At 33.0% G+C, this 26,880-nt stretch overlaps 1 long non-coding RNA gene and 1 other non-coding gene across 2 annotated transcripts; one reads left to right on the top strand and one right to left on the bottom strand.

The window, feature by feature from the left end:
• LOC123271102 lies at positions 1 to 104 on the bottom strand. Its single transcript, XR_006510783.1, has one exon. It is a non-coding gene; the product is annotated as a U6 spliceosomal RNA (small nuclear RNA).
• A 7,562-nt stretch (positions 105 to 7,666) lies between these two features.
• On the top strand, positions 7,667 to 21,974 carry LOC123270739. Its single transcript, XR_006510687.1, has 3 exons — positions 7,667 to 7,799; positions 11,595 to 11,599; positions 21,964 to 21,974. It is a non-coding gene; the product is annotated as an uncharacterized LOC123270739 (long non-coding RNA).
• The last annotated feature ends 4,906 nt before the right edge of the window (positions 21,975 to 26,880 follow it).

Consider the following 26,880-nt stretch of genomic DNA (forward strand, 5'->3'; position numbering starts at 1 on the left):
AAAAATATGGAACGCTTCACGATTTTGCGTGTCATCTTTGCGCAGAGGCCATGCTAATCTTCTCTGTATCGTTCCAATTTTAGTACATTACAAAAGACTCTTCAAGTCAAAAGTTTCATAGAACACTATTTTTTGAACTTTCGAAGTGCAATAACTCTTAAATGAACTAACGAATAATCAAATAAAAGGTTTTTTTTACATAACGTCAACATTTCAAGCTCAAAAACCTCATAAGTGCAATTTTAAGCGCTTAGATATGGAATTAGCGGAAGTTGCAGGGATGGCCTTTAGGGTCAACCGTTTTCCAGATTTTTTTGTGATAAATGAGCGTTATGAGACGTGCACTTTTCTGATTTTCCAAACTTATCTTTTCTCTCCATATAGAGTAATAAATTGATAATTCCGTGAAAATTTTTAAAATTTAATTCATTCAACTCGGGTTATGATTTTCTTACAGTAAATGAAATAAAGAAGAAAAAAATTTGATACATGAGTAATTTTTTTTTTAGCTTTACGAAAATGTGAGCGCATCAGAACCAATTTCACAGATAAAAATAATTTTTAAGAGAGTAATAAATTAATTTGTATCAGTTTAATACTTGAATAATCAAAATTTTATAGATTTAGAAGTTTACATCTGAATAACTTAAGAACGGCTGTCTTTATAATAAAAGTGTAAGAGACCTTTCATGTAGAGCGTTGATTTCTCTACAAGAATATGCTATGGACTTATCGATATGAGGTACAAATGCCGAGCTAGAAAAATAAACAAAAAAAAGAATTTTTTTTCCTATGTTATTTAAATGGGAAATGGAAAATTAGGGACAGACACCTCTAAATATTAATATTAAGAGCTCCGCTTTGAACAGGCTTCTATTCTTACCTTTATGCAAGTTTTCAGCCTGTTCTTTCGTTGAAAAACAAAAGTCGCCTAAAAGTGACACACCCTAATGTTTATCAAATGTATAAAATCCAATACCTTTAATAGGTTTTAACAAAGATGCTAGAAATTTGTATTTCGGTTGGTTCAGAGACTTCGAATAAAGATAGATATTGTCAAATCTCAAACCGTTTGGATGTGTAATGAGAAACAACAGAGCGTTCGTTTTTCCACAATTTGATGGTCCGCAAAACACTGCGCGTACACTATTTGGTAATAAAGAACCGTGTCTTTTAATTTTTTTGTACCTGTACCAAGAACAATTTGATCAAAATTGATCACAGGCAACTTATTTTTCTGTTTTTTGAAGTTCATGTTGATATCTCAAAGCTGCAGCATCGACTTCACTAATCAGGCATAAATACCAGCTTTTATAAAATTGTTGGACCAGTTGTGATGGTATCGTTATGAAGAGTAAATGTGGTAAGAGCTTTATAAATAATCTTATCAACAAGTTACCAGTTGAACTTCATATCTCGGGTTATCGGTATTGTAGACCTGGTACAAAGCTAGCGAAACGATTAGTTCGTGGAAATCCTGGAATTAATCCTTTAGATGCTGCGTGTAAAGAGCACGATATTGCCTACTCTACCAATCGAGATAATTTAGAAGTTCGTCACGAGACTGATAAAGTATTAGCCGAAAAAGTCTGGCAAAGATTTAAAGCAGCAGACTCTGGTATTGGAGAAAAAGCTGCTGCATGGACTGTTAATAAAATAATTAATGTCAAGAGACGATCTAGAATGGGCCTGAAGAAAGTCAGCAAGAAAAGAAAAGTTGGTAAAAAAAGTAGCACAAAAAGAAAAATGAGCAAGAAACCTCAAGTAGCGCTAACAAAAGTTGTAACAGCGGCTAAAAAGTCTATGAAAGCAGGTGGATATCCAGACCCAGAGAAATAGTTCAGATCCGAACCTACAATCTGTTTTACCAAGGGGGTAAAGTCCCCCTGTCTTATGTATATATAAATTTCCACCTATGTATGGACTCATCACGATATCTCTGGAACCATAAGACATAGAGACTCAAAATTTGGTAGGAATATTTCTTTCACCGAGTAGAGGTCAGCTAAGAACGGATTTAACGAAATTCCTCTACAAAGGGAGTTGCGGAGGCGTTAAAAATGAAAAATTCCCGTTTTTAAACTTTAACTCCTACCGACTTCTTCCTTCGAAAACCGAAATTTGGTAGGAATCTTTTGTAAGAGATGTAGAAATAATCTATAAACGAACTTTACGATATTTCACCCCACAAAGAGTTTCGGGGATGGGTATTAAGAATGAAAATTTATAATTTTGAAGCTATAGCTTCTGCATACTCTAAATTTGGTAAGAATCTGCTATATGTAAGGTAGAAACAATCTACGTGTGGATTTGATGACAACCTACTCCAAATCAGTGATCGGCAACATAGATTTTTTTTGGTTATTTAATTACCGCTAATTACTCATTAATTACTCACTAATTATAATGTTAGAAAATTTGATAACTGTTTCAATAAATATCACTCATTATTAGAGCACTTAGTAATTGGGCAGTAAGAAATTTCTAATTTTCAAAAATTCAATAATCTATATTTAAATATTAGCCAATAAACCGATGACTTATAATTTAGATCGCGGGAAAAAGGGAAAATAATTCAATAATTCTTAAGGGTATTGGAAATGTTAGCGTGAACTGTACGATACAAATTTTGTCTGAAATAACTATTAATAGCCATACGTTAGAGATACTTTTTCATGTTATTGTAGATGATTATTTAAAATGTGACATATTGATTGGTCGTGAAATTCTTGGGCAAGGATTTGATGTAAATATAACTTCAAATAATTTTAGCTTATCTAAAAGTAAACTGATTAATGCATGTAATAAACTCGAATCTATTAGTAAAATACATTTTAATGATATTGATACTGACGTAATTGGAGATGATAAAGAGAAACTCATTTCTATTTTAAAAGAATATACCGATTCATTTATTCAGGGGTTTCCAAGTACTCGTGTTAATATAGGGGAGCTTAAAATACGTTTAGTTGACCCTAATGTAACTGTACAAAGGCGAACGTATCGTCTTAGTGCTGAGGAAAGGCAGGTAGTACGGGATAGAGTAGATGAATTATTGAAGGCTAATGTTATTCGTCCGAGTTGATCTCCGTTTGCAAGTCCTATATTATTAGTTAAAAAGAAAGATGGTTCTGATCGTTTGTGTGTCGATTATCGGGAACTGAATGCTAATACAATAAATGATAAATTTCCTTTACCCCTCATAGCCGACCAAATAGCGCGACTTGCTGGTGCTAAATTCTCCACATGTTTAGATATGGCCAGTGGATTTCACCAAATCCCTGTTGAGACAGAATCGATTGAACGGACAGCGTTTGTAACGCCTGATGGGCAATATGAATATTTGACCATGCCATTCGGGCTAAAGAACGCACCCTCTGTCTTTCAACGTGCTGTTATAAAAGCCCTAGGAGAACTTCCATATACATACGTCATTGTGTATATGGATGATATTATTATTATAGCTTCAACTATCGAGGAAGCGTTAGACAGACTTCAAAAAGTAGTCAGTATTCTCATTAAATCCGGATTCTCTTTTAATTTTTCAAAATGCTCGTTTCTTGAAACCCAAGTACAATACCTGGGCTACGAGATTTCTGCTGGCGAAGTTCGTCCCAGCTCACGTAAAATCGAAGCCTTAACTGCCTTACCTGCACCGAGAACCGTAACTCAGTTGAGACAATTCATCGGTCTCTCTTCTTACTTTCGTGAATTTATTCCAAAGTTCTCACAGGTAATGAAACCCTTATACTGTTTGACCTCAGGTAGCAAAAAAAATATTGAATGGACTGAGGTACATGAAAATATCCGTCAGAAAATAATCTCTGTATTGACTAATGAGCCTGTACTAATGATCTTCAATCCGAACTTTCCTATAGAGTTGCACACAGACGCTAGCTCTGAAGGCTATAGGGCTACATTAATGCAAAAATTTAATGGTTCAAATAGAGTTGTCGAGTATTATAGCAAAGCTACTAGTTCAGCTGAGTCACGATATCATTCATATGAATTAGAGACTCTAGCTGTATTTAACGCAGTAAAATTTTTCCGCCAATATTTGCATGGTCGACCGTTCGTAGTAATTACGGATTGTTATTCGTTAAAAGCCTCTCAAAAAAAGGCTGACCTAACACCAAGGGTTCACCGTTGGTGGGCTTTCTTACAGACTTTTAAATTTGATATTGTGTATAGAGAAGGTAAACGAATGGCTCACGCTGATTTCTTTTCGCGTAATCCTGTTACAGAACAATTGCGTAGCAATTCAGATAAAATTTTACAGGATCGCATAAATTTGACGGAAATTTCCAATCATTGGCTCCTTGTTGAGCAGCGGCGCGACCCAGAAATTAGTAAGATAATAATTGATTTATAAAATGATGAAATCGCTCCGATCTTGTTAAAACCTATGAAGTACGGCAGGGATTATTCCACCGAAAAATCCATAGGCGAGGTAAAACATTATGTTTACCTATTGTTCCATGTGCTTTTAGGTGGTCGGTAATAAATCATGTGCACGAGTCAATTATGCACTTAGGATGGGAGAAAACACTTGACAAGGTTCGCGAGTATTATTAGTTTGAAGGAATTACGAATTATGTTCGTAAATTCATTGAATTCATTGAATTCTATCAAGTCAGGAGGTTTTGTGGTATGGTGAACTGGTATCACAGGCACCTAAAGAACGTTGCTCGAGTACAAGGTCCTCTCAACAAGCTGTGTAGCCCGACGTCCGAGTGGAAATGGGAGGAAGAGGAAGAAAAGTCGTTTGCTGCAATTAAGCAGTCTCTGGTTGACGCGGAGACGTTGGCGATTCCTCGGTTGGACTTTCCTTACTTTTTATACACAGACGCTAGTGACACAGGTCTAGGAGCTTTCCTCGTACAACGTGATCCAGTCTCAGGTCGTGAACATTTGATTACGTGTCTTAGTAGGCCTTTGAGGAGTGCTGAGGTCCATTATCCAACTACTGATAAAGAGTGTTTAGCTGTGATTTGGGCGGTGCGCAAACTTCGCTGCTATCTAGAAAGAGCACCGTTCACTGTGGTCACTGATAATGCAGCACTCAAGTGGTTGCACACCCTCAAGGATCCTACTGGTCGACTTGCTCGTTGGGCTATGGAGCTGCTGGAACACCAGATTACAATTGAACATCGCCGGGGAGTTGAGCACGATGGCCCAGATGCTCTTTCCCGTATATTTGAAGGTAGTGACCCGGTTCCATGGTCCGATGTTAAGGAGAATATTGAAGGTCAACGTTTCAAGTTCATGAATGTACATTCTAAAACATGGTATGAAGCAAGGAAGTCCAACGTGCAAAAATATCCTCGTTAATTTCCTCGGTGGCGAATTGTTGATGACCGACTCGAATATTATCGACCAGACCTCATGAAAGGTTTGATTGGTGACGATGATGCATGGAAACAATTCCTGAAAGATAGCGAAGTGCTTGAGGTGCTTCGTAGGAATCACCTAGAGCCTGATGCCGCTTATCTCGGCAGAGATAGGATGTATCAGCGGATTAGTGTCAGGTATTATTGGCCCGGAATGTTCCGGGATGTGGCTGAATTTTGTGAGCAATGTGATACATGTCAGCGTATCAAGTACAAAAATACAGCGTCCCAGGCACCCATGCAGACTCGTCAACCCATTGAACCTTTTGTTGTAATAGCTGCTGATGTTACTGGCCCCTTTCCACGTTCCAAGGGAGGTTTTAAGTACATATTAATTATCCAGGATCTTTATTCACGATTCATTGGAATCTTTCCGTTGCGTAAGCAAGGTAGTTTCGGGGTGGTTCGTGCGCTAAGAGAGATTGTAGGTCGTTGGGGTAGGCCTATGATCCTGGTCACGGATAATGGTAAGGAGTTTGTGAATAAAGATGTTAAAGAATATGCCTCCCAGGTTGGGATCAAGTTGTCTCCACTAGCGGTTGCACATCCTCAGGCGAACCCGGTTGAACGTATCAATCGCACCCTTAAGCCTATGATTAGGGCTTTCATCGATCAAGATCAGACTCTTTGGGATCGTTATTTGCCAGAGTTTCAGCTGGCATATAACAGCGCTTATCACTCTTCATTGGGTCTTTCACCGTATTTCCTGTGTTATGGTAGAGAACCTCGTTTGAATGATCCGATAACTGATTTAAATCTTGATGATCTTGATACTGATAACTCGGGGTGGGTAGCTAGAATGAAACGGATGGATGAACTGAGGCACAAGGTTGAGGAGAATATGGCCAAGGCTAGTGAAATACAGGCCCGGTATCACAATAAACATGCTGGTACAGCGCCTTTGGTGTCGGTTGGTGATAGGGTTCTGTACCCCAACCGCAAGCTTAGTAACAAATCTCATCAGTATTGCGCTAGCCTTGATCATAAGTTCTTGGGTCCAGCTTTTGTGTCTGAGATTATTAGCCCGCTGGTGGTAAAACTGAGAAGTGGGTCAGGGAAAAGTTTAGGAAATCATTACGTTCCGGATCTGAAATTTTGTAGGTCTAGTTCAAGGACCAAGCCCTAATTTCTTTTTTTTGCGGGTTTAAATTTCAGTACCGTCAGTGGATTGGACATCGCAAGGGAGTTCCGAAGGAGGAGACCTGGGAGCAGAAGTATGGGGCTTACCGCAATTATCTGCGTCAGAAGAGGTGGACTAAGCGCCAGTCCCAGGGTGCCAAGCGGGAGCAGCAACGCCAACAGGGGTTGCCGGTGAAGCCTCAACGACGCTCCGGGAAGAAGGCCGCCAACCATGAACCTGTCCTGGACTCCGTCATCGATGAGGTACTGCAGCTTGAAGAAGGGGATGCTGTTGTCCTTTCTTCCATAACAACTGTAGCTGCAGTTTCGGAGGAGTTCGTTGTCCCTGGTTCATCCGCGGTGTCGTCTGAGGCCACGCTGGAGGAAATCGACATGGAAGGTTTTTCCCTATCGGAGTATGCCGACGCCTTGGTATTTTTGGAGGAAGCTATCAGCGAGGAAGAGGCATTGAACCTCCTACTTGCCCAACCCATGCCCGGTAAACTGGCACCTGATGGCTCCATCCTCGTTGAGTCTCCACGCCCAAAAGAGGTCCTGTTCTTGGCGATTGAACCCGAACCACCTTCTACCGAAGACGTCCAGGTCGTCCGTCCTGCCCCTAGGGTACCAGTATTCTTCAGGCCACGCCAGGAACAAGACGAATTTGAATTGAATTTCGCGCTGCTAGTTCGTTATAGATGGCAGCACGGGAGGAGCGCTAGTTGTCTGCTCCTCTGCTTTTTAGTTAGGTTGGACGTCGGGGTCTCCGGAGTGGGGAGCTTGGGGACTACTACCTCCAGTCAGTCGAGCGTCTAGGCAGTTCTTGGTCTGCGAGCAATAGTTCACACTAAAGTTCAGAGTTGAGTTTAGTCACCATTGTGAAGACCAGTCCATTTACTATTGGGGAAATCGTTGTTCATGGAGAGCCTACCCACAGAGGAAGACTTAAAAACAAGGAACCGCGACGTAAGGAGTTCAACATCGTTATAAATTCTTGGGGTTTTATTTCCATTGTTTTCTTAAATTAAATTCGAGTCATTAATAGTAGAGTCATTGCTAATAAATTAATTAATTTGTCTGATTAAATTGTGGTTGTGCAGTGACAATCATTTCTACAACTGAGCCTCTCCCTCTCACTTAGCAATAATTAATTTATTAAGTTTATTCTGTGACCGAATACCAGTTTTGGATTACCCACTCCCTGAGTGTAAGCTAGCCTTAGTAACTAGGTTCCAGGAGGCCGAGTGAACTCAACACCAATAAACTCTCCTGGTGGCGTCCAGAAAATCTGTTCGGTGAACAAGGCCCAGTAGCGATTAACTCGCTCCTGGGGGACTCCCAAATTCAAGAGACGCACCTTTCCACCGCTAGTTCCCGCAAAATCGAACCACCAATGAAAAATCAGCCTCTCGATCACGCCATGGATCGACCGCTTTATTGGCTGATCGCACCCGCTAGACATGCGCAATATCCTTCTTCCCCAACTCAACGAGGAAGAAGACGAACTATTATTATTATCTCTCGCTTCCACGCTGTCGTTGCAACTAGTCGCCATTAATTCCGCTTTACTTTCGCTTATTGTTAATTAACCGCATTTCGCTATTTTTATAATTTAAATTGCTTAAATTAACCGCTAATAATTCGCTCTAATTTGTTACAGATAAATTGTGTTATTTGTGCATTTATTTCACCGCTTTTACAGTGCCGGCAGAGTGTTCACCCACGTGTCAACCGGTATCGCTTGTGCTAACCACGCTGTGTATTATAAATCCGCTTTTATTTAAACAACCTGCTATTTAACATATTAAATATAACTTGTATTTAGTGTAAATGAATTTATAGTGTTAATTTTGATAATAATTTACGCGTTTTAATTGAGATATCCAGACCTAAACCTGATCCCCGCTTTTCCGCTCTTTCAACATTTTTCATTGGTCCCTCGAGCTGGATAAGGCTGGCTCTATCTCAATTAAATTAATTAATTATTCCGCTTAAAAATTGTTTTGTGTTAAGTGAAGTGTATTACCGCTAGGAAAGGTCGAGTGTCAGGAGCATCGCAGAGCACATCGGGTACTGCACTTCTTTATTTATCTGATCAGTACAGACTTGTATTTGTTTACACGCAGCTTGACATCTGCAAACCAACCTATTTTTTTTGACATATTTTTGATATTTTCTTATTGGATTAGCAATCCAATTTTTATTAGTAGATTTCATAAAAATCTAACTATTGCAGCCGTCCTTATGGCGTAACTTTTGAAAAATTTAGTCATTTTCTAACTCAGTTTGTCGAGCTGAGTCAGAAAATGTAGTTTGTTCAAAAGTTTATATATGTATGTATTTATATATATATATATATATATATATATATATATATATATATATATATATATATATATATATATATATATATATATATATATATATATATTTATACGATATAACGCGGCTTGTCAGCACGATAGCGTTCTCAATTTATATCCGATTCTTCTCAAACTCAACGTGCTTTATCTTTCGGTAAATACTAAGGTTAAGTTCGAAGATGAGCTGAATCGGGCGAGTAATTTGGAAATGACAGGATTTTGAAATTTTAAAAATCGAAAAAATTGATGCTTTTACCACTTCAACTTAGTATAATTACTGAACTAGACAAGATATCAAAATTCGGTAAAATGCATCTTAAAGCCCTTTTAATAAGCTTTAATTTTCACTACTTAGAAGTGTTAATAGTCTCAATATTACACCTTTAAGAGTTCGTTCAATGAAACAGTTTTACTGTTGCAGCCGTTTTGTTAGAATTATTGGCTGTATTATAGTATAAATATGATTTATAGTATAAAGAAATACCATATAGATTTGTTTATCATGATATCAATCAGTCTTTTGTGTAATTTATTCTGGGGTAGATCGTTTGTAATTCTGTCACACAAGTTTCCACATCACCCATGAGGTACTGTGTACAAGAATGCGTTCCCATCTTTTTACATGGCGGGTCCCCAGTAGGCCTAAACCATGAAATAATTTTCAGTAGTTTTTTTTTTCGATAGTCAATTTCATTTTTTAATTAAATTCATTTATTCAATTGAATTCATTTATTACTTTTATACTTTTTATGTTTTTTCTTACTTATTTTCTATCATTTCTTAGTGTTTTTATTTATTTTCACTTCTTTATTCATTATTCTTATTCATTATTCATTATTTTTCGTTCTTTGTACTCAAAAATAATTTTGACTATTTTTGTAATCCTTTTTATTCAAAATTATTTTTACTTTTTCCTTGTTAATTACTACTATAAACTTATGAAGCAAATAATTCAAGGATGAGTCAAAAGAGTTTTGACAAATGTTTCTTAACATACATATTATTTTGAATGGTAAATAAACAACACAATTTCTTATTTAAAAAATTTCATAACGTACCTGATCCTGATTATTTTCGAGAAGTTATTCTTTTATCTGCATTTTTAACTGGTTTCGCTATCGGAGAGAAAAGGTGCTTTCAATGGATTTGTTTTGCCGCCAAGGCAAAAGAGAGTTTGTCACCCCGACTCTTATAACTATACCTGTTTTGCCGCCAAGGCAAAAGAGAGTTGGTCACCCCGACTCTCATAACTATACCTGTTTTGCCGCCAAGGCAAAAGAGAGTTGGTCACCCTGACTCTCATAAATATACCTGTTTTGCCGCCAAGGCAAAAGAGAGTTGGTCACCCCGACTCTCATAACTATACCAAAAGCTTAACCATGGAGACTACATAAGGAGCACGCACTCCATGTATACAAATGGGAGAAAAAAATAAGAGGGCGCTCGGGTTCGATGTGTACCAAAGTAGAAGGGGTATGAAGAGGGAATTTGAAATTGATGTAATAATTTGCGACTATCAAAGAAAACATGTAGGCTCATTAAGTATAAATGTTCAAAATCAAATAAATTATTCAATATTAGTCAAAATTAAACAATTCAATAATAAGATTGAATTTAATATTTTATATTAATTAATAGTCATATAATATAATTTGAAAATAGTAATAAATGTAATTAAATTATAACTTACCCGAAATAGAAGTAAATAAATAAAAGTATAAAATCAAGTATAAATTTAATTAGTTATCCAATTTACTCAGATAAAAAAAAATTGGATTTTTTGATTAATTATTTATTATAAAAAGTTAAATATGCTAAAAATACAAACAAAAATAACGTTAATTATAACATAGAAAATTTTGTTCTCAAAAAATACGATTAGATGTCATTCTTCGATTCTATAGGTCATGTAATTAATTTTGACGTCTTTTTGAGAGTTTTCATTTTTTCTCTTTTTAACTGATTTTTTTTATTAAATGTTTTATCCAAAAAATATAGCCGCATAGTTATGTAAAAGTCGATGATTTGTTTAGTTAATTCTAGCTGGTGGACCGCACACCCAACAAACGATAACTTTGGTAGAATGTTTGTAATGCGATCTAATATTTTATAAATAATTCCATGTTTTAATCCTACTCTGCCAACAATGTCTAAAAAAGCAGTTTCTAATTGCTCGGTGAGTTTGAATAAATCGTCGCTAGATCTTGATAACCCTCCATATTTTTCCATCAAGTTTATAAAACGATCACGACAATTTTCCTTGTCATCAGATAATAGAAGAATTAATTTATTTTAGTACTAAATTACTTTTTTATCATAGCAGCAATTGATATAAAAATGTTTGTGGTTTAATATTCATAGCAAACAATTATCAAGTTAAAAATTTAGATTAATTTTGTTAATAAACAAATATTATAGTTTTATTACCTGTTGTTGTTCGCAAGTATCTTTGAAATACAAAGCATTTTTACTATCATGGGAAGTCATCGCTTGAATCTCGTCATCAATAATTTTAATGAATTTTTCAGTAGGTTCTGAACCTTTAAATCTTTCATCCCCATTTTCCCTTAAAACCGTCATTGCGCACCGAACTTCGCGTGAGTATAACTGTTAATATTAAAATCAATTTTGCTATTCCAAAAATGTAATTTGTAATTTTTATCGTATACCTGATAAGCCAAAGGAACACTCATTTTTTGGTACTGCTTAGGATCTAAGTGAGCTGGCGTTAGTTTGTAAGCCATTGCTAAATTTGGTTTTTTAAACTGTTCCACAAGCAAAAGGTTTTCCCAGTATTTTTTTTCAACTACTCCTACAGGGGTCTACAATAATAATAGTAAAAGTAATAATAATAATAATAATAATAATAATAATAATAATAATAATAATAATAATAATAATAATAATAATAATAATAAATAAACCTATTTTAAAAAAAATATTGACAACAATGGAAATGAGATCGAAAAGTATTTATTTTACAATAAATCGAATACTTCTCAATCCCGTTTTTATTGTTCTTAGTAATTTTTCAAACAGGGAAAAAAAGTGAACTATATGATCAGTATAGTGATTAATTTAGACGTTATCGAATCACTCATTAAGAAGACCGATAAAATTGTTGAAAAATCAATTTTAATAATTACCTCAAATTCATCCAATGCAACCAATGCATTTCTAAAGCATTTAACTAAGTGGGGAAAGTCTGATATTACCCATAATCTCCGAGTAGAGTCACATGGATGTTCACAACTGACATTAGTCGGTCCGACTCCTAATTTGGTCCACACACCTCTATTCCATTGTGCAGCATCAGTTACTATTGAATTTACATGGAAACCGGCGTTTTCAACGAGGATAATACACTCCAAAAATAATTTATGAAGTACTTCACTTGTTATTGAGTTTTTAGTGATAAAACAACCAAGAGGTTGAGCAGAACTTCCTTGGTACGGCACAAACAAACACGAGAGCATGATCGCCAGCAACATCATTATCAGACTCAGATGTATACTTTCCCAGATCAACAAAACCAGTATACTCAGCTATTTTTTTGTTGTACTCTATATTTTCCATGAGTTTTACTTCATCAGCAGATATTTGGCCTATTCGATTTTCAGGTGCCATTGTTAATGCTTTTTTTCGCATAACTTCAAACGTCTCAGGCAGATATCCAAAAATCGACGAACTTATTTTTTGAATATATTTTGATAACGTATCAATCGTTGGCAATGGTATGATATTTCTTGCTCGTATCATGTTGTAAGTGCAAGTACTTTTCATACGAATTAGAAGGCATTCATAAATCCATTCTACTTCGTATCGCCTACCTGTTGGGCCTTTTTTGTTAGAGTTCTCGAAGCACATCCTTACAGTTATTTGTTGCTGTTTTGGTAGTAAGGAGAGCTTCTTGTTAAATTGACCTTCAAAAATTGTTTTAGTTTTTCTTTGAATACAACGTAACTTCGATGAAGATGACTGTAACTAAAATAATATAAAAAAAAATCTGTTATTATTCCTTCAATGTTTAAAACAGTAAAAATTGAATTTTTTTAAGCATTTAAAACTTTTACAATAATAGTTGAAACTAATAATAAAACTATAAATTATAACGATAACAATAAAGTGCATTTAGAAATTAAAAAGTTGTAAAAAAATTTGCAATACCTGTTTTTTAATACGCTTTGTTTTTTTACAAAGTCTTAAATCAGTTGCTGCATGAGTTTTATGTATATTACCTACACTATTAGGTCTTTGACCGTCTTTAAACTTTCGCAACTTTACACGAAGTTTCCGGCACTCAGGACATCGTGGAAAAGCTTGGCATCGTTTATACATATCACTAACATCACCGTGACATTTTGAGGAATAACTGTAATTAAATGATTAAATAAAAAATGACTTTAACTTTTTCAATTGAATAAAATACCTGTTTGAATCAAGTCCGGTTCCAGTACATAGTTTTTTTAGCTCCATACTCTTAATGAAGCTAATCAAATCATTGATAGATTTTATTTGTGCATCAAATTTTTTCTTACAGCACTCTAAAAATGTTACCTATAGAAAATAAAAATAAATTATATTAAAATTTTACTCCAACAAAGTCTAACAAGTAAACGTATTCTATAATAAATTAAAAAAGTATATTTATTCTTACCACGACAGATTGATCATCATTTATAATTAACCGAACTCGTTCTTTTAAATTAATTCGATCAAGTTGAATTATAATCAACTGATTAAAACCAGGAACAAACGTCCAGGCAATTGGAAATTGTTTTTTCAATATAGTAATTATATTAAGAACTTCTGCATCATTATTCAGGTCCATCTAATACAATACAATGACATTTTGATTTTTTGTAATAATACTAAAATTTGATTGCACTTTAAACATAATTATTCAAAAAATATAACAAAAATAGGTAAATAAATTATTTAAAAAACCTTACTTGATTATTACAATCAATGTCGTACTCATTTATTTTTTGACGCTTGATTGTAAAATTATCGTCAGGATAGCTTAATCTTCGCTTTACAGCTAATCTACTCTGGGGAATTTCCTCCTTTTCCTGTTTCTGTTGTTCGTGTTGATGCTGTTGTTCTTGTTGATGCTGTTGTTCTTGTTGATACTGCTGTTTTTGTTGATGCACCTGTATTTGTTGTTGCTGCTGCTCCTGTAGCTCTAGTTCATGATCTCTAAACAATTCAGAACTCTCTAACATGTGATTCCAAGATTTTTCTTGCTGTCACCCGATCGTTTGCTGCTGACTTTCTTTATTAGGTAATTCAGGATCAGTAGATGCCTCATTGAAATCAACTTGTTTTACACTGTCTTCATGCATTGGAGCTATTATCTTATTAACAGTTATAGGCACTGATTCTGGAGTAAGTGTTACTCGACCTTTGGTAATTCTTTTTATTTCTCCATCTGATAAATTTGTTATGTAACAATGTTGGATTGCTTCGTTTCCAAAATGTAAGTTGCAGATATACTGATGAGCACTTAATTCAATTGATAAAGCGTCTATCCATTTTTGACGTTTTGTCGGACTCTGTTTAATCATAAAATAAAAAAAAAATTTTTTTAATCAATTCAACATAAATCACAATTTTTTAAAAATAAAACAATAAATAGATTCCTTTTTTAATTTATCTTTATAAATTGTTAAAAATTGCACTTATAGTTAAAAATTTTGAGATGTCGGCTAACTTTATTTTCATATAAATTGTTTTAACATACCTTTGGTACTTAAAAAAATACGGCCTTTTCTAATTTCAATTCAATTCTTCGTTTTAAATCAGCTGCACTCCCACTATTGAAATTTTTTACGGCACATACTCTGCCCATTTTTAAATTTATTTCTATTATTTATCAATAAATACTTATTTATTATTTATGTACGAAATATTTGCTTACGATTCTAATATTTGCTTACTTCACGTATATTTACAAAGCTATTTTCAGACTAGTACACAAAGAACATGAGCGACGCCAGTGGTGGAAAAAGAAAACCTAATAACTCGATTTTAGTGGACAGATTTTGTCAATTGACCCATTAGAGTGCGTGCTCCTTATGTAGTCTCCATGAGCTTAACCATACTCGAGACTCAACAAGAGTCATTTCTATGACTGCTCTCCGCAAACATGTCCAATAACACGTTTTGTAATGGCTGCTGCACCTGCGCACCATGAGCTAGCGGGAAGAAGCCCGGCCGGCACGAAGCACGAAGCGCGAGACGCCATGTGCGAAGTTCAATTGTGTTTGGGACCTGTAACCGACACAATATACCCGCTAGCCTCGCTAACACTTAATTTCATTTTATTCTGTGTTTTTCATTGTGAACAATTACATAGTAATACATCCATTCTGATATTAAAGTAACTCATCTAGTTAATTAAATTCGTATTCTTTATCGTGAAATTAATATAAATTCATCGTAATTAAATTTAAACACTTTTGATAGTTGTGAAGCAGTACTTTGGTGTGGCGTCGCGGCCATTGTTTTAACTTACACGCCGGATAATAAGACGCATAATTTCATCACCTTTAAATATTAATTTAACTTTCAATTCTTCAGTAATGAATAATAATTAATTAGATTTCGAATAAATTTAGCTTCATAATACGCAATTTAACTTATATTAAAAATATTGAACTTAGTGCTTCTCACGTAATAATCATCAAATATTACAATTTATATAAATTCTCGCGAATAATGCATAATTAATCAAAATAAATTAAAAATAGTTATAATCACGAAATAATTCAAATTGACTAATTAAAATCTATTTCATCTCAATTTAACTAATCAATTTATTGTCTCAAATCATAAATACGTTCGATCCTCTCGGATCAATTGAATCGATCTTTTCGGATCAAACGCACATTGATCCTCTCGGATCAAAATCCTCAGATCCTCTCGGATCATTATTAACAGGTACCGGTTGACCTCAACAACCTAATAGCGGCTGAGATCCTTTCTCACCCTTATTGTACACCTAGTGCAATTGTTTCACTTACATACACACACTTATTCATATCATACACGACTGTATCTATCTTCGAGGAGTTTTTCTCTAGTAATTGTTAGAGTTTTCTCCCATTGGGGAATAAATTATTTATAATTATTCACCCCAACACCGAGTGCCCGGGAAAAAATGAATTTGCCTAATTATGTATAGTTATATATAATCACTTATATATAATTAGACCTGAAAATTGGCCAGATCTGATCATATATAATCATATATAATTAGATATAATTATATATAATTATTTCTATAAAAATAGAAAAAAATTCACCGTGAGCGGGGATCGAACCGGGGACCTGACGCTTTAAAGACTAACACGCCACCTGTTTACCTACGAGACTTACTGGAAGAGTAAAGCTTGAAATACCTACAATTAATGCAAATCGAATACATAATCGATTTTTATAAGTTAAATTAATTAATACAGTTCCATTATTTCATCCACAAAAAACTATAGTTTAAAAGATTATTAATCATTGGAGTAGCAGACTCTGAGATGAAAACAGAGAATGTTTTATGGTAATCACAAAATGCATATATAATTATATATGATTCATATATAATTAGATATGATTGATATATAATTAGATATGATTCATACATAATTATATATGATTCATATATAATTAGATATGATTCATATATAATTATATATGATTCATATATAATTATATATGATTCATATATAATTATATATGATTCATATATAGTTATATATGATTCATATATAATTATATATGATTCATATATAATTATATATGATTTCCGTATAGTTACACTGATATTGATAGAATGATTTGTTTATATTTAATGAGCTTTATTAACTGTTAATAAGTGATTTCTTAACATAATGGGATTTAATATATATTTATTACCAGTTAATAAATTATTTATTAAATACGATTTATTAAATGTTAATTAATATTTGTTAACAGTTAACAAATATTTATTTAAAATCAAAAGCAAAAATAGCAATTTTCTTTTGACATTTTTTATAACCTGACAGCTGGAGTATCAATTAGATCTGATCAGATATAATCATATATAGACTTATATATAATCATATATAGACTTATATATAATCATATATAGACCTAGATAACTCAGATCTGATTATATACAGTCTTATATACATACAATATATTAGTCTATATATGATTATATATATTTTACATAAAAATTTAGATATAATCATATATAATTCTATATATTCAATATATAATCATATATAAATATATATGATTAGGCAAATTCATTTTCTCCCGGGTGTTTTATTTTAAATTAAGAATTCCTGATCCTGGTTCCTGAATAGTTTAAGAAGAATAAATAATTACGGAAATTCTCCATCTTGGAGAGTTTGCGACAAAACAGGATTATAAGTGATAAACGATTTACTGGCACTGTCCCAATTGATCTATATTTTTTTTTGTACTTCAAACTTTTTTTGACTATTGCTGTTCAAAGAATCTTTTACCTGACTATATATGATCAAAAACTTTTTCCGTTATCTATATTTCATTTTTTATTCATAGTTCTTCAATTTACTATATAATTTACCGATTAATACGTCTTACAATTAACGAGCTATATCTGCAATGAAATTATAGGTTTAAAAAAAAATAATATTACACCAAAAATATTATTACCAGTAACCTATCCAAAATTCTACTTTCTATAATAATGTTAAAATAATGGCATTAAATATTAATCAAAATATTGAAATAATTACACTCAAATTTATTCTTAACTTATCTCCATTGATTTGTATCGAATTAAACTATTTTCTTATATTTCACGAATATTATAATCGATAGAGAGTAAATTTTCTAACTTCTCGTGATTATTTATCATAAACTGATCAATATTGCTTGTTTTATTTTTTAATCGGCAAACAAAAATGGACGTTATCCATATTTATTATTGCTAATATTTTCGATGATGTTCGAGTTATTGGCTTCGATTTCATAAATAAACTTAATTTTCCCCTTAGTCCATCAACAACAAATATAAATAATATTGTTTCAAAAGCCTGACTAAATGTTATTATTGAACCTTCATTAGCCCAAATTCCGTCAGCAGCCATCATTCTTATATAATCATCTATACTCGGATCATCTATTGTTATTTCCTTACCATTTTTGTCTTTTTTTCGAACTTCTACTGATTTCGTTTTGCATAAAATTTCGTAAAATTCAGTGTTCATCATGATATGATATATCATCGCAATTTTAATTTCATAAAATCTTTCTTCATTATTGAAAATTAGTTCAGAAATCGATCGAATGAAACAATTCTCATCAGGTTTAACATTGTCAATTACAAAATTATCTAGAAGAATTTTCGGAAACCTTTCTATAACTACTTTTTTTTTGGGGTATAACTTTTTTGATAATAATTTTTATCATCGGTTATAAAATAACTTTTGATATTGTTGTAAATTTCTTCAATAATTTTTTCATACTCTTTCATAATTTCACTCATATCTTGAAGAGATTTACTCCAATAAAATTGATCTAGAACCAATTGCGCTGTTATTCCATCAGATCCATTAAAAGTTAAAGAACTTTGTGGAATATTAATACTATCTTGTTTTTTGTTGTTGGTTATCTCAGTAGTCGGCTGTATAGCATTTGAATCTACTTTTATTTGAATCATACAAATATTTTGCCATATTTCTCCATTGAATATTGATGAATTAAGTTTTCTGCAATAAAGTGTTACTGAGTTTCATTAATGATCGTTAGTGGTATTGAGGATATTGTAGTGTTTGGTACGTATTTAGTAATCGTATCTTTTTCGTGTGTTTTTCGATCTATACCAATGATGATTAAAATAATTTCTAATGCATCACTTATAGCAAATATGGAACCTTCATTTCCCCATATGCATTCACGAGCTACCATTCGTAAAAAATCATAAAGTTTAGGGTGGTCTATATCATTACCGTACTCATCTTGAACCGAAAAACTTCCTCGGCTAATTAATGGTTCATAAATATTTTTATTACGATAAACAAAATTTACAATAAAAATTTTAATTTCACTGTATCTTTCTTGATCATAAAATATCAATTCCGCAAAAGTTCGGAATAAATAATTGCCATCAGAAGCTACATTGGTTAAAGTTAATGTAGTGTTTAGGATCTGATTTATATGAGCACTAATATTAGATATATTTTCTGTTTTTAACTCATATTTACAGTAATTTGGATCATAAGCATAATTTCGATTTATTGGTTCTGTTATATTTTTTTTTACTGTTTCATAAATTTCAGAAGAAATTTGATTAATAAAGTCTTTTTCTTGATTAAAAATTAATTTAATTTCATTTAAACATGCACTTTTCACTACTTTAACTAAAATGTTTCGAAGCAATGATGTTTTTGTTTTTTGTGAGTTAATTGTTTGTACTCTATCACAAATATTTGCTTCAACTCCTTTATTTAATAATTTTTCATGTTTTAATGAAGATCTTTGTTTTTTTAAATTTTTTCGGTTACTTAGATTATTTATTTCATATATTTTTTTCATGTCAATTATTTCGTTGCTGAAATGAATAAAGTTACTGATATCAATATTTATAGTAGTAGTTAATGATACTTCTTCATAATTTTCTTTTTTTATCAATGCTGTATAATGTTTTAAATCTACATCTAAATAGATATAAATTTCTTCGCGATTTTCAACTGACAGTATCCTGATACTGGAAATTTTACTTTTCGTTATGATATTTATTGGGCGTTGAAGTATTGCTGATATTAATATGATATTACCAATTTCTGTATGTTGTTCGCCACTTAATATATTTTCTAAAGATATTTGTTGAAAAAATTCATCAGAAATATTTTTTATGAATTTATCATTTATCATAAAATAAACAGCTTCTAAAGCTCGCAAGCATGGCATTAATTCACTTCCACCGCTTAATAATATCGATATGGCATAATAAAGAGAATTATAACCTTCTTTTGTCATCAATGAATGAAATTGGTTCTGTAATAATGGAATTTTTGAATTATTATAACTTGCAGTCTTAAATTTGAAAATTTTATTTTTAACAAATTCATGCAATTTTTCTATTATTATAAAATCATGTTTCGTGATGAAATTAGTTTCAATTAATTTTTTTCTTAGCCATTTTCCTTCATTAATTGCTTCAACCAGCGTAAGCTCATATTTATTTTGATTTCCGTTATTGTTATTATAATTTGATCCTACTTCATTAAGAATGCAAGTAAGTTGCTTATGATATCCGAAAATCGTTTCAGCAATTCCATAATTTAATTGGAAATTTGAAAAAAGTATATCGATTGTTGTTGACGAATTCGTTGTAATATACGTGGCAAGATGTAATAAACTGCTTCTTGTGAACCAAATTCGCTTGCTTTTAAGAATGCGTTAGCAATCAACCTTAGTTGTTCTTTCATCGTATAATTACCTCTTTTGACTTCATTTGTCACATCATACATTAATCTTGAAAGACCAGAAATAGATTTATTTAAATAATTTAACACATAACTGGCGCATGAATACATATCTAATATAAACTGAATATCCATATTTATCGCATGAAGTTTTAAAATTTCTTGATTGTACGAATTGATCATACATTCATTTGGATTTCTACGCAATAGAACTGTCGGTCGATGTAACCCACTACGAATGATTTCTATGTAAGCATCATAAGTTATATCAAATTTTTCTAATAGTTGGTCAATTTTAATAACAATATCTTTTTTACAGTTATCTTCTCAAAATAATTGTATATTTTCCCGTATTAACCGTAGTTCATTTTTCCGTTCTTTTTCTGTATCTGGTAATGGTTTTAAGATACATGTCTCATTCATTGGGAAAAATGGAATATCAAAACGGCACTTTCTTTTTCTCTTTCCTTTTTTACAAGTAAACGTATGTTTATGAGTCTGAAGCTTAATGAGTTCTTTTGAAACAAGTTTATTTGAACATGTAATAAATTTATCAATAAATTTAATAACATTCAAATTATTTTCTTCTTCTTCGTCATTGTAATTTGGTGCATTTTCTAACCATAATAAGCAATGAATGTGTGGAGAACCTCTTTGTTGAAATTCAATCCTATAGTAAAAATTTATTATTTGGTGTTCTCGAAAAATGCTGTTTTTCTCTTTTATTACTTTAAATAATTCTCTTATCCGGTAATCAAAATACCTGGCAACGGTTACTGGATCACTGTTAATCAATCTAGTTTTTTCAGTATAATCCATTTTTTCCGCTTGTTCTAATGTAACTTCTTGTTTATCAATTACTTTTTTTAGCATTGCAATTAGTTCAGGCCATTTTGTTTCAGCTGCAGATAAAGTAAAAAAAAATGTTTGGAGAACCTATCTGTCGAAATAACGCAAAAACATTTTTTTTCTTTTCTTCCCAAAAAGATGGTGATCCACGATCATGAGATTAAAATTTAAACCCATGATCATTAGACTCTATACTTCCGACTTTATTTTCATCAAGCATATCTTCAACTCTTACGGAATTTGGTTTTATTTTATTTTTCCGTAGACAAAAATTTATATTCGATGAGATTTTTGACATTCTAAGTTTTATTGCAGAGAAAAATAATTTTAAAATGGTCGCACATCGTCGATCGGATCTCATTATTTCTGACTTCATCCAATTTTGATACGTTAAATGTTCTGGTTTTTTTATCAATTTACCGCCATAAATTTTAATAAAACTTAAAGCTTCAGCGTATATATCAAATAATGAAACGGGCATTTGGCCTTCACCAGGAGCAAAGACAATGGCTTGTGTCATTAAAAGTGTTGATTCATCTTCTACATTTACAGGTTCTTCGTCTTCAGAATTTTCGTCAGATGAATCATTATCTTTATTATTATCGTTAAGATAAAAATTATCAACATTCACATTCTCGCTGTTTTTATCTGCATTACTGCTATATTCACGATTATTTAGGTTCAGTAAGTCACTTTTGTTTCTTTCAAAATCCAATTGTATTTCACAATATTTGTAAACTTCTGAATTTTGTAATATCTCCGCAGCTTTTTTTATCGCATGAGGTCGAACATAACATTAGACTTAAACGACTTCTTTCTTCTAAAACAAATCGGAATAATCATTGTTTCTGATTGGATTCTCGGAAGAATATTAACTGACGATTCAACATTAGTTGGTACATTGACTGCTCGACCTTTAACAAAATATTGACCATCATTGATAATTGCTCTGATCATCATGAATGGAATGTGAGGGCATATAAATCTTTCTTCGAGATCAGTTAAATTCAAAATTTCATTGGGTACATCTGGAAATTGTAATTCTTTATAATTTATAGATAAAGGTGGAATTTTATTATTTTTGATCATTCTTTCACAACTTGAACATAAGAATCCAATAGTAGACTTATTTTTTAGTTTACAGATTAAGTGTATAAATGATAAATCACAATGTTTTAAATCACTTTTTTCGAAAAATTCAACTGATGATTTAAACCATAAACGACAGCACGAAGAACATTCATATGTTGGACCTTCTAATTTTGATAAATTAAATTTATCAAATAATACTTTACGTCGTAATTCTTCATTCTTATGTTTTCTTTTCGTCTTAGAATTTAAAACTCGAAGAACATGTATTTTTTGTAATTGGATATTTTCTAATCTTTTTCTTTGATATATATACTCAATTTGTTATTGTGTAATTTTTTTGCACTTGCAGATTGTAATCTTTTTTTTTTGACAAATTTTATTTTTCTTATTATGTAATTTTTTATTTTCACTATTTAATAATCTTTGTGATTGACATAATTTATTGAGATCATTATGTATTATTCTATTATTTTCATCATTAAACCGTTTATTTTGTGATTCTATTGATTTTTTTTGGTGACTTATTTTTTTAACTGGATCTTGTAATCTTTTATTTTGGCAAGCTTTTAATATCTCTCGATGATTATCGCGTTTAACCGGATCTTGTTATCTTTTATTTTGACAAGCTTTCAATATCTCTTGATGATTTTCCCGTTTAACTGAATCTTGTAATCTTTTCTTTTGACAAGCTTTCAATATCTTTTGATGATTTTTCCGTTTATCGGGATCTTGTAATCTTTTCTTTTGACAAGCTTTCAATATCTTTCGATGATTTTTCCGTTGAACCGGATCTTGTAATCTTTTCTTTTGACAAGCTTTCAATATCTCTTGATGATTTTTCCGTTTAACTGGATCTTGTAACTTTTTCTTTTGATAAAGCTTTGATCTTGTTAAATGATTTTCGTAATTATTTCTATCTAACAATCTATTTTTTTGGAAAGTTTTATTCTTTAGCTTGTATTTTAATGAACTCCGATAATTTTGCATTCTTTTTTTATGAAAAGCTAAATTTTATTCGTTTGAAAGATATAATTGTTGTCATGTTATTGATGATAATATAATTTTTTCTTCATTAGTCGCTTGAATATTATTATTTTCATCAGTATCACATCTCATCCTTCGATTGTAAGTAGTACTTTCTTTTTTCCTTTGATCAGAACTTTTTCGTTTTAATTGTGGCATTTTGAAAAAATAAATATTTAAAAATGGAATGAATACCAATTATAAGATAATGTGAAGTCAGCGACTAGAATATTCTGACTATTTGAATAAATGTAATTAGAAATAAAAACTTTATAATATAGGATAAAATAAATACATATTTATATACAAATTTATATAGGATAGAATTGAGAGCTGAAAATAAACTTTTTTTATCTACTTAAATACGACTTTGTTAAAAAAATCAGTTACCATTTGCTACAAGTTATTTTACTTGAAGTTCGAGTATTTTACCGTTTTTATGTTTAATATGTTATCACTATCCTGAGTTCCTCAATCAAAAATAGTTGGAGAAAACGTCCTCTTCAACAAAAACTTCGCCTAGTTTAAAAATGTAACAATTTACTTAAAATGGATCGTTTAAAATTTTGATAGTTGACTTAAGATAGATCCTCTCTTAACAGGAATTATAATTTGAAAAATAATTCGATAATGATGTAATCATTTTCAAAATTATTTATCAAAATTTCAAGAACTATCAGCTTTATAGAAAAAATTTGAACGGAATGACTTAAGGACTGTAAGCCCATAATCATAATGAGAACTGTCGTTCCTACACATTCACTTTAAATTCACACAGGGAAGCTTTCTGTGACCTTCAAACGTCGAGATCTGATGAAAACTCGATTTTTGCAAAACGGAGTGAAAACAATAACTTCCCGATTTTTGAAAATCTTCGATTTTCTTAGCGAGAAGTTAAAAATTCTAGTTTAAAGTTTTTATATCTCCCCTGGATGTAGTGTCTTTCCCCTGGCCTTTACACGGAAATAAAAGGTGATGCAAAATTTGTATCACTGTAGACGCTAATTTTGTATCTAATGTATTACAAACCTATACTTTACTATACTATGATACAGCACTTTCTATACTAGTGAACCGAATATAGCATCACTTGACGTAAAATTTATATCACTTTTTTTTCCGTGTAAAAGACAGGGGAGATACTTTTTAGTAAAAAAAAAATTAGGAAAACGGTTGACCCTAAAGGCCATCCCTGCAACTTCCCGCTAATTCCATACTTAAGCGCTTAAAATTGCACCAATGACGTTTTTGAGCTCTTCGAGCTTAAAAATACAATTTATGGGTTATTTTGAGCTCTCCGAGCTCAAAGAGATTGCTTTCCTATGCTTTTGAGCTCTACGAGCTCAAAAGTCTGATAGAGATTTGATAAGACACTATTTTTTGAATTTTTAAACCGCAATAACTTTTGAATGAATAAACCGATTTTTACGCGGTTAGAAGCATTCGACGCAGTTTTTTAAGCCTCACAAAGAATCTCAAATTTTGAATTGATCGCGCTAGGAATTTTGGAGTTTTTCCGAAAAAACACTTTTTTCGGTTTTCTTTCGTTCACGATATCTCTCGAATGAATCAACTGATTTTGACCGGACTGGTGGTGATCGACGTGGTTTTTTGAGGTTAAGAGCTGATTTGTTTTTGGAATTGAACCTTTAAGCCGTTTAAAAGTTATTCCAAAAAAACCACATTTGAAAAAAAATTTGTTTTCAGTTTTTTGAAGATTTCTCAAAATCTATTGATCTGAATCGGTCCAAATAGTTTTCAAAATCTAAGTTTGGTCAATGTTACGTTCTAAATTTTTGGGAATTATTTTAATTCGCTTCTAAATTTTTATTGGCGATTTTAAATTAAAATGTAAATTTAATAATTAAGAACTGATAGATAAAATTCAGGTTTGACATCGTTGGGTGATCTATTGACCCCCGGCGTGCCGTCACAGATGAGCTTACTTTTACCTTTCAATAATTCATAGACTCACCATTACGGACCCCATAGTTTTGCCCAAATAATACCCTTTTGAGCGAGCCCCCTGGCTTCAAACGGAGGGTAGCTGTCAAATCCGGTGCGGAGAAAGTACTCCTCAGAGTAGTAGCCGTACCGTGGATCTCGAAAAGGAATTGTTTCACCTGGTGGTTGGAAATATTCCGGAAGGTCGATGGCCTTTAGTACCCAAGGACGTGATACGTCCGTCCAAAAGGCTGGATGATTTTCCGGGATTAATGGTCCTGGACTCGATGGTTCCTGCAGCGACGGAGATGGCGACCTGGGCGAATAATTCCCCCGAGGTACGTAGGCGGTACACTTTACTGGCACTCGCGATACTTCTGGCTCCTCGTCGGAGATTATGGGCATAGACAAGTTAAGCGACTGTGATTGAAATGAACGGCCCCTTTGTACGGCCCGACCCGAACGACGTGAACGCCTGCCTTTCCGCGGCATGGACCGAGGAGGAAATTCGGATAGAACGGCTAATAAGCCCTCATCTCCGAAGTGGGTTTTTGGACTTGGGGAACAGCTGAAAGGCGCTCACACCATGGGAAATTTAATCGGTGAAATGGCTAATGAGCCTTTGCACCGGAAGGATTTGAATTGGTGGAACAGCTGAAAGGCGCTCACACCATGGGAAATTTAATTGGTGAAATGGCTAATGAGCCTTTGCACCGGAAGGATTTGAATTGGTGGAACAGCTGAAAGGCGCTCACACCATGGGAAATTTAATTGGTGAAATGGCTAATGAGCCTTTGCACCGGGAGGATTTGAATTGGTGGAACAGCTGAAAGGCGCTCGCACCCAAAGGAATTATCAGCGTGTTTACTGTAATTAGCTTTTATTGGATAAAGGATCTGGAGAGGTTCAAGTCGGACAGAGCTCTGTGCTCAAGAAAGTCCGTGGATCTACTGACTTGAATTAGCTCCAGATTAGTTTTTATAAACAGTATTTCAGCCATGTTTGCAGCTCAGGTTACTCCCTGAGAGAGTCATCGAGGCCCGGGTCCCATGCTGACGCAAGATGTTTGGACTATCCGCGGCCGCGGTGACTCTCTGCCGATGCCTTATCGCGAGATTTCCGTTACTAAGCTGCTGATCAAGCCACCAGCGAAGCAACGGATATTTCTCAATGTGCATTCGGAGAATTGAACGAGATAAATTTATTTAAAATATAATATTTATAAAATAATAATAAAAAAAAAAAAAAATAATTTTGGGCGAAATTCTGAGAACGTAACAGTCAAGCTCTTTCGAATGGCACTAACCGCGATGAAATCGGTCAAGCCGTTCAAAAGTTATAAGCGGTTCACATACTTTCACACACACACTAACACACACACACACACACACACACACACACACACACACACACACACACACACACACACACAACAGTAATTCTACCAGCAGCAACAGCACAGAAACTACTGGATGGAAGTAGCAAAATCCGGATTGGTTGGGTTAATTGCCGAATAAGGACAACGAAGAGACCTATTCAATGCTTTAAATGCTGGCATTTCGGACATCATGGATCCCAGTGCAAAAGCAAGGTGGACCGGTCGAAGCTTTGCATCAGGTGCGGACAAGAAGGGCACAAGAT

The sequence above is a fragment of the Cotesia glomerata genome, linkage group LG8 (assembly GCF_020080835.1).
Source record: "Cotesia glomerata isolate CgM1 linkage group LG8, MPM_Cglom_v2.3, whole genome shotgun sequence".
Lineage (NCBI taxonomy): Eukaryota > Metazoa > Arthropoda > Insecta > Hymenoptera > Braconidae > Cotesia > Cotesia glomerata.